We start from the raw sequence: 7,500 nt of genomic DNA on the forward strand, positions 1-7,500 counted from the left end.
GGTCAACAAAGCCTTTCAAGTTAATTCAATTTATTGACATCTGGGACATTTTCTTCTCTTTCTTCTATTCCAGAATACGTTTTGTTTTTCCGGTCTAACCTGCCCTCCCATGACATCCTTGTGGTCTTTGAACCATGTGATTCACTTAACAACTGCAGTGATTCGCTTAACAACCGTGGGGGGGGAAAGGTCACAAAATCGGCCATGAGTCACTTAAGTAACAGAAATTCTGATCCCAATTGCAGACATAAGGTGAGGACTACCTGTATGTCTCCCTTTTCTTCTGGTCTTCTGCTCTTTTCTTCCCCCTTCCCCAGTATTATGAACTTCTCCAGAGGGTCTTCTCATAATACGTTTGGCCTACGGGTTAAGACACCAGGCTAAAAGTGGGAGACGGTGAATTCTAGTCCCGTCTTAGCCATGAAAGCTGACTGAATGAGTTTGAGCCAATCACCAGGAGACGGTGAGTTCTAGTCCCGCCTTAGGCATGAAAGACAACTGGGTGATTTTGGGCCTGTTCCTCTCTCTCAGCCCAGCCAACCTCACAGGGTAGTTTTTGTGGGGAAAAGCAGATGAGGAAGGAAATATTAGACATGTTCGTGAGTTATTTGTAAAAAATAATAAAGGCAGGATACAAATAAGCAAATAAATGTCCCAAATAGAACTCTTGTTGCCAAATGTGGCCATTTATTGCTGTCATAAAACGAGCACGATTTTTGAAATCCTCTACAATTACACAACACACACCCCCTTTTGTGCTCCTAAAGTTGCAGCAATTACTACTTTCATCAGTCCAGCCATGTGCATTTTATTGTTCAACTAGTGTCTCAATCTCTAGAGATCCCTTGTCACCCTGGCTGGCAAGTCTTCTCCTCTGAAATAAGGAGGGGTTGTTTGTTCCCTTCAGATTTTGCATCCCATAATTCTTCGAATGAGACCAAAGGGAGATGAAGGAGAAAGAAAATAAGAGGAAAAACCTCATTTTCATCGGAAGGAGTCCTGCGTTTACGTCTCCTTGCCATCAGCTCCTCCTCTGTCTTTGAGGAGAACATCTCCAGATGTTTCAGTCTGAACACACAAGGAAATTGGAAAGAGGAAACCCAGAGAAAACTGGTCCATGAAGCTACTATTACCCATAAAACGTCCCCTTCTCAAGTCCCAAATACATGTAGTCCCCGACTTACGATGCCAATTGAGCCCAAAATTTTCATCACTGAGTGAGACCTTGCCCCATTTTACGACCTTTCTTGCCGCAGTTGCTGGTTCAAAGGCCCTTGAAATGGAGATGAGCACCTCCACCCCCATAGTCAGCAACAACTAGCGGAGTTAAATCTGCAGGGACTTCATGCCAGTGTTGTTAAGTGAATCATTGTGGTTGTTAAGTGAGTCACACGGTTGTTAAGTAAATATGGCTTCCCTCTTGACTCTGCTTGTCAGGAGGTCATAAAAGGGGATCACATGATGCCGGGACCATCAGTTGGCAAATGCCCAAATTTTGATCACATGACCCTGCAGATGGTCGTAAGTGTGAAAAATGGTCATAAGTCACTTTTTTCAGTACTATTATAACTTTGAACCATCACTGAATGAATGGTAATAAGTTGAGGACCACCTGTGTAGTGTGTGTGTGTGTGTGTGTGTGAGAGAGAGAGAGAGAGAGAAGGAGACAGAGAGAGAGAAAGAAAAAGAAAAAAGAGGAGAAAGGAAGGAAGGAAGGAAAAGAAAGAAAGGAAGGAAAAGAAAGAAAGAAAGCAGGAGAATTAAAAAGAAAGAAAGAGAGAAAAAAGAAAGAAAAAGAAAGAAAGAGAAGGAAGGAGGGAGGGAGGAAGGAAGGAGAGAGAAAGAAAGAAAGCAGGAGAAATAAGAGAAAGAAAAAGAAAAAAAGAAAGAAAGAAAGAAAGAAAGAAAGAAAGAAAGAAAGAAAGAAAGAAAGAAAGAAAGAAAGAAAGAAAGAAGAGAGAGACAGAGAGAGAGAAAGGAGTCACCTCTTTTTGCCACAGATGTTAAGTGAATCACTGCTTCTCCACTGCTTCTCAGAAGATCACAAAAAGAGATCAGCTACACACTGCAACCGTCATAGATACAAGTCAGTTGCCAAGCATCCAAATTTCGATCACGTGACCCCGGGGGATGCTGCTTGAAAAATGTCACTTTTTCCCCAGCGCTGTTGTAACTTTGAACTGTTGTAAGTCGAGGACCACCTGTAGAGAAATTGGGGTGGGGGGGTGGGACGGTCCCTAGGTTGGAACTTAAATAACACTTGTTCCTAGAAGTCGGCGAAGGGCCCGGGTGTGCAGTTGTGTGCATTGTTGTCGGAGACGTGAGCCCTACCTAAACAATTACAGATTTGCTTTCCCGGAATTTCTCAGGGCCAAGAGAGGGAGCGTGTTTGGGACACGTGCCCAGATTTTCCTTCTGTGATGTCGTTTCCCTGCTCGAAGGAGGGCTGTTGTCAATTTGCGATGTTGTGGCATTCCTTTTTTGATTGGTGTTGGGAACGGCTGCCAGCCCGGTCACTCTAACCAGCAGCAGACCTAAACATTACGTAGGTGCACAGATTTATTTCTACAGGTAGACTTGCAGCATCCCCATAGTCATGAGATCAAAATTCAGACACTTGGCAACTGACTCGTAGTTATGACGTGATCCCCTTTTGTGGCCTTCTGACAAGCAAAGTCAATGGGGGAAGCTAGATTCACTTAGCAACCAGGTGTCTAACTTAACAACCGCAGTGATTCACTTACCGACCTTGGCGAGAAAGGTAATCAAATGGGGCAAAACTTAACAAAGAAATTTTGGGCTTAATTGTTGTCATAAGTGGAGGACTGTTTGTTCTGATAGATATATTACAATGATGTAAACTTCCCACCCTTTGCGAAAACGCCCTCCTTCAAATTTTTAAATAGCTAATTGTATTTGCAGATTATTAACTTGTCATCTCTCTGTTAATGACAAAGTAGTTAGCAGGGTAAAACAATAAGTAAGGTAAAAAAATTCAAAACCTTCTATTTAGAGACTGTTATTTTAAGAACAGTTGAATGGACTCCTCAGCACGGAATTAATCTGAATTAAGCCTTTGAATCCGATTGTGGGCAGCCACAAGCCGGCATGCCTGGCTCTTTTGGAGCCAATGAATCAGACTGAGATAATGTGTCAAGTTCAGCAGGGGATCCAAATCAGATCAGAATTAATCTGGATGCTCCTGGCATTCAGTTCTTATTTATTTTATATACACATCTTTCTTTTTCCATCATGCTTTGGGTAGCTAACAAGCTAAGACTGACAGAGAGAATGGGATGTGCAAGGGGGGAGGAGGAGGAGGAGGAGGAGGCGGAGGAGGAGGAGGAGGAAGGCAATGGGGTCATTTCTGAGCTTTGGGGCATTCTTGCAGATGTTTCATTACCCAAGTAGGTAATATCATCAGTGCTAGAAGGAAGGGACATTTGCAGAGAGGAGGAGGAGGAGGAGGGGGGTAGGAGGAGGATGTGGAGGAGGAGAAGAAGAAGAAGGAGAAGGAGGAGGAGAAGAAGAGGAGGAGGAGGAGGAGGAGAAGGAGGAGAAGAGGAGGAGGAGGAGGAGGAGGAGGAGGAGGAGGAGGAGGAGGAGGAGGAGGAGAGGAAAAGGATTGTGGGGTCCTTGGTGCTCTCTGAGCTGGGGGGGGTTTCCTTGAAGACGTTTCATGACCCAAATAGGGAACATCATCAGTGCTGTAAGGGGGGAGGAGGAGGAGGAGGAGGAGGAGGAGGAAGAAGAAGAAGAAGAAGAAGAAGAAGAAGAAGAAGAAGAAGAAGAAGAAGAAGAAGAAGAAGAAGAAGAAGAAGAAGAAGAAGAAGAAGAAGAAGACGTCTGTGGGGTCCTTGGTACTCTCCGAGCTGGGTGGTTTCCTTGCAGACGTTTCATGACCCAAATAGGGAACATCATCAGTGCTGTAAGGGGGGAGGAGGAGGAGGAGGAGGAGGAGGAGGAGGAGGAGGAAGAAGAAGAAGAAGAAGAAGAAGAAGAAGAAGAAGAAGAAGAAGAAGAAGAAGAAGAAGAAGAAGAAGAAGAAGAAGAAGAAGAAGAAGAAGAAGAAGAAGAAGACGTCTGTGGGGTCCTTGGTACTCTCCGAGCTGGGTGGTTTCCTTGCAGACGTTTCATGACCCAACTAGGGAACGTCATCAGGGCTAGAAGGGAGGAGGAGGAGGAGGAGGAGGAGGAGGAGGAGGAGGAGGACTGTGGGGTCCTTGGTGCCCTCTGAGCTGGGTGGTTTCCTTGCAGACGTTTCATGACCCAACTAGGGAACGTCATCAGGGCTAGAAGGGAGGAGGAGGAGGAGGAGGAATGAGAAGAAGAAAGAGGGGGGGAGGAGGAGGAGGAAGGAGAGGAGCTTGTTAACTGAGTTTGGCCCCATTTGACAACCATTCCTGCCACCGTTGTTAAAAGTGAATCACTGCCGTTGTTAATTTAGTCACACGGTTCTTAAGCAAATCTGGCTTCCCCATTGACTTTGCTTGTCAGAAGGTCACAAAAGGGGATCACGTGACCCGGGGATACCGCAACCGTCGTAAATACGAGTCAGTTGCCAAGCGTCTGGATTTTGATCACGTGAGGATGGTGCAACGGTCGTAAGTGTGTGAAAAACGGTCCTAAGTCATTTTTTTTCAGTGTCGTCGTAACTTCGAACACACACTAAAGAAATGATTGTAAGTCCATTACAGAGGCCAGCAGTGCATTATGGGCTCTGAAGCAGCCTTTCTAAGGCCCTCTGTAATTTTGAATAAGTTATTAAACCATTAGTCATAAGCTGAGGACTATCTGTAGGTGTCTCTTTCTTTTCACAAACTCCAGCTGAGGGCAGCCAATTAGACCAATTCCAAACCATCTTTCAAGATTTACACAAAGACGCACAAAAAATAAGATGTTTTCCACAGTGCGAAAGAACGGTAAAAGGCTGGGATGATTCAGCCAGACACACAGGAGAAAGAATAACTAAATTTCCTACAATTCAAGCCAAAACTTCACCAGTTTCTTACCCATGTTTACAGCAAAGTGACAAAACTCATTCCTTTTTTTCCAGCAAGCGTTGTGTTGCAATCCCTCATCCTCAATTGGGGTCGACTCCACTTCCCCACTGTAATTTAGCCACAATTATTGGCTGGGACTTTGAATCTGAGGTTAGTTTTAGGATAGCTAGTATGTGTCAGACAGGCAGGCGGGGGGGAGGGAGGGGGGGGTAAACAGAGTAAACATGACGATCCTTTGATTCATTTCTTCGTTGTAATCACACAAAAACCTGAAGACTTTACCCAGAAATTGAATTGTTTGACTAAAAGAATATTTGGCATCACTCGCCCTAAGCAAACACGGACATTTTTCTGCAAAGATTCGAATTGCATTTTGCTGGGAAACTTGGAGGGGAGTCAACTCTCCACTCTTCTAACATTTAAAAAAAAGAAAATGAAGAGATATTATTTTTGTAAGGAGAAAAAAAGCCGTCGTCTGTGGTTTTGCAGCCGCTGAGTTCCTGTAAAAGTTAAGGCTGGAAAGACGTTAAAATAAATACATCTTTGTCAGCCAGCTGGACACACTGGGGTTATAATAGTAAAACGGTAGCAGGATTTACCCAGGAACTAGAGAATGACTTGGCGTGAATGTCTCACCAGGAAAGCTTCCAGAAAGAAGATGAAAAGAAAGACCTAGAACAAGATCTAAAACAGAATTTTTCAACTCATCAATGTTTAGATAAGCGGACTTCAACTCCCAGAATTCTCCATCCAGATGTTGAGCTCCGTACATCCTAGTAAGGGAGCTCTGGGAATTGAAATCCACACATATTGGCAGAAGCGGAAGGGACGTCCGATTTCCTGCCAGCTTCCCCAATGACTTTCCTTGTGGGAGGCTGGTAGGGTAACTTGGAAAACATGGTCACGCAGCTGACTATGGCCACAAATTTGGCAAATTTCAATCCCATAGGAGTCAGGGATCCTGGATTTTGGATGCATTCTGTAAGTTATTCCATTTGAGATATGTTGGTTGGGGGGGAAAAAACAACCCGTTGCCTTATGAGGCACCGTTTTGCTCAGCTGAAGGTTACAAACAGACAAGCAGATGCGAGTGTCTTGTAAATGAGGGCAACTCTCTAATCACTTTGGAGAGCTGGTCTTCCTTGAGGTCAGCAAAATGGCAATGCCAGGAACAGACTGCAGATTTTTCTCATCCATTGCTCTGGGTTGCCTGGACAGAGGCGAATGAAGGAAAAAGGAACACAATTCATAGTCACAAGACCTGGTTTGCTGTGCAGGTTTCCTCCCTTGTCTCCTTTGTGTGCTTCTGTGATATAAATCACAGAAGGCCCAGTGCTCTTCAACATCTTCATCAACGATTTGGACGAGGGGATAGATGAGGAACTCATCAAATTTGCAGACGACACCCAGCTGGCAGGAATAGCCAACTCTCCAGAAGTTACAGGCTTAAGATACAGGAGGATCTGGACAGACTCGAACACTGGGTGCTATCTAACAAAATGAAATTCAATGGTGAAAAAAGTAAGGTTCTACATTTAGGCAGGAAAAACCAAATGCACAGGTATAGTATAGGGGGTACCTTGCTCAATAGTAGTACAGGGATCTTGGAGTCCTAGTGGACAATCACTTAAATATGAGCCAGCCGTGTGCTGCAGCTGCCAAAAAAGCCAACACAGTGCTAGGCTGCATTAACAGAGGGACGGAATCAAGATCAGGTGAAGTACTAATACCACTTTACAAGGCCTTGGTAAGGCCACACTTGGAATAACTGCATCCAGTTTTGATCACCACAATGTAAAAAAAGATGTTGAGACTCTAGAAAGAGGGCAGAGAAGAGCAACAAAGATGATCAGGGGGCTGGAGGCTAAAACATATAAGGAACGGCTGCTGGAATTGGGGGTGTCCAGTTTAATGAAAAAAAGGACAAGGGGTGACAGGATAGCAGTCTTCCAATATCTCAGGGGCTGCCCCAAAGAAGAGGGAGTCAAGCTATTCTCCAAAGCGCCTGAAGGCAGGACAAGAAACAATGGATGGAAACTCATCAAGGAGAGAAGCAACCTAGAACTAAGGAGAAACTTCCTGACAGTCAGAACAATTAACCAGTGGAACTCCTTCCCTCCAGAAGTTGTGAATGTTCCAACACTGGAAGTCTTTTAAGAAGAGAATGGACAGCCATTTTGTCCGAAATGGTAGAGGGTTTCCTGCCTGAGCAGGGGGTTGGACTAGATGACCTCCAAGGTCCCTTCCAACGTTATTGTTATTGTTGTTGTTGTTGTCATCCAAACTAAACTCACCTTTAAAGCAATGATACAGCAGGGAGAGGAACAAGGTCAGAGGTGGGCAGTGGGAATTGGAAAACTCCGAATGTCACTTTGTGGAGAAGCAAAATCAGAAATTCAGACATTCTTTCTACAAAACAATTCAGCTTTGCCAAAGGATTAATCAAAGCTCCCTATGGCTGAGCTCAGTTCCTGATGAATTCAAAATTGCATTCCCC

General features: G+C 44.5%; 1 protein-coding gene and 1 long non-coding RNA gene across 2 annotated transcripts in view; both read left to right on the forward strand.

The window, feature by feature from the left end:
• Window positions 1–4,286, forward strand: part of JMJD4 (jumonji domain containing 4) — a 178,480-nt gene extending 174,194 nt beyond the window's left edge. The window contains exon 8 of the transcript XR_014028538.1: window positions 4,208–4,286. The gene's annotated coding sequence lies outside the window, so the exon portion shown is untranslated. The remainder of the gene's footprint in view (window positions 1–4,207) is intronic.
• Window positions 1–7,500, forward strand: part of LOC308677644 — a 792,073-nt gene that overhangs the window by 736,508 nt on the left and 48,065 nt on the right. The gene's annotated exons all lie outside the window — the stretch shown is intronic.

Source organism: Vipera berus, assembly GCF_964194415.1.
Source record: "Vipera berus genome assembly, chromosome: Z".
In the NCBI taxonomy this organism is placed as follows: Eukaryota; Metazoa; Chordata; class Lepidosauria; order Squamata; family Viperidae; genus Vipera; species Vipera berus.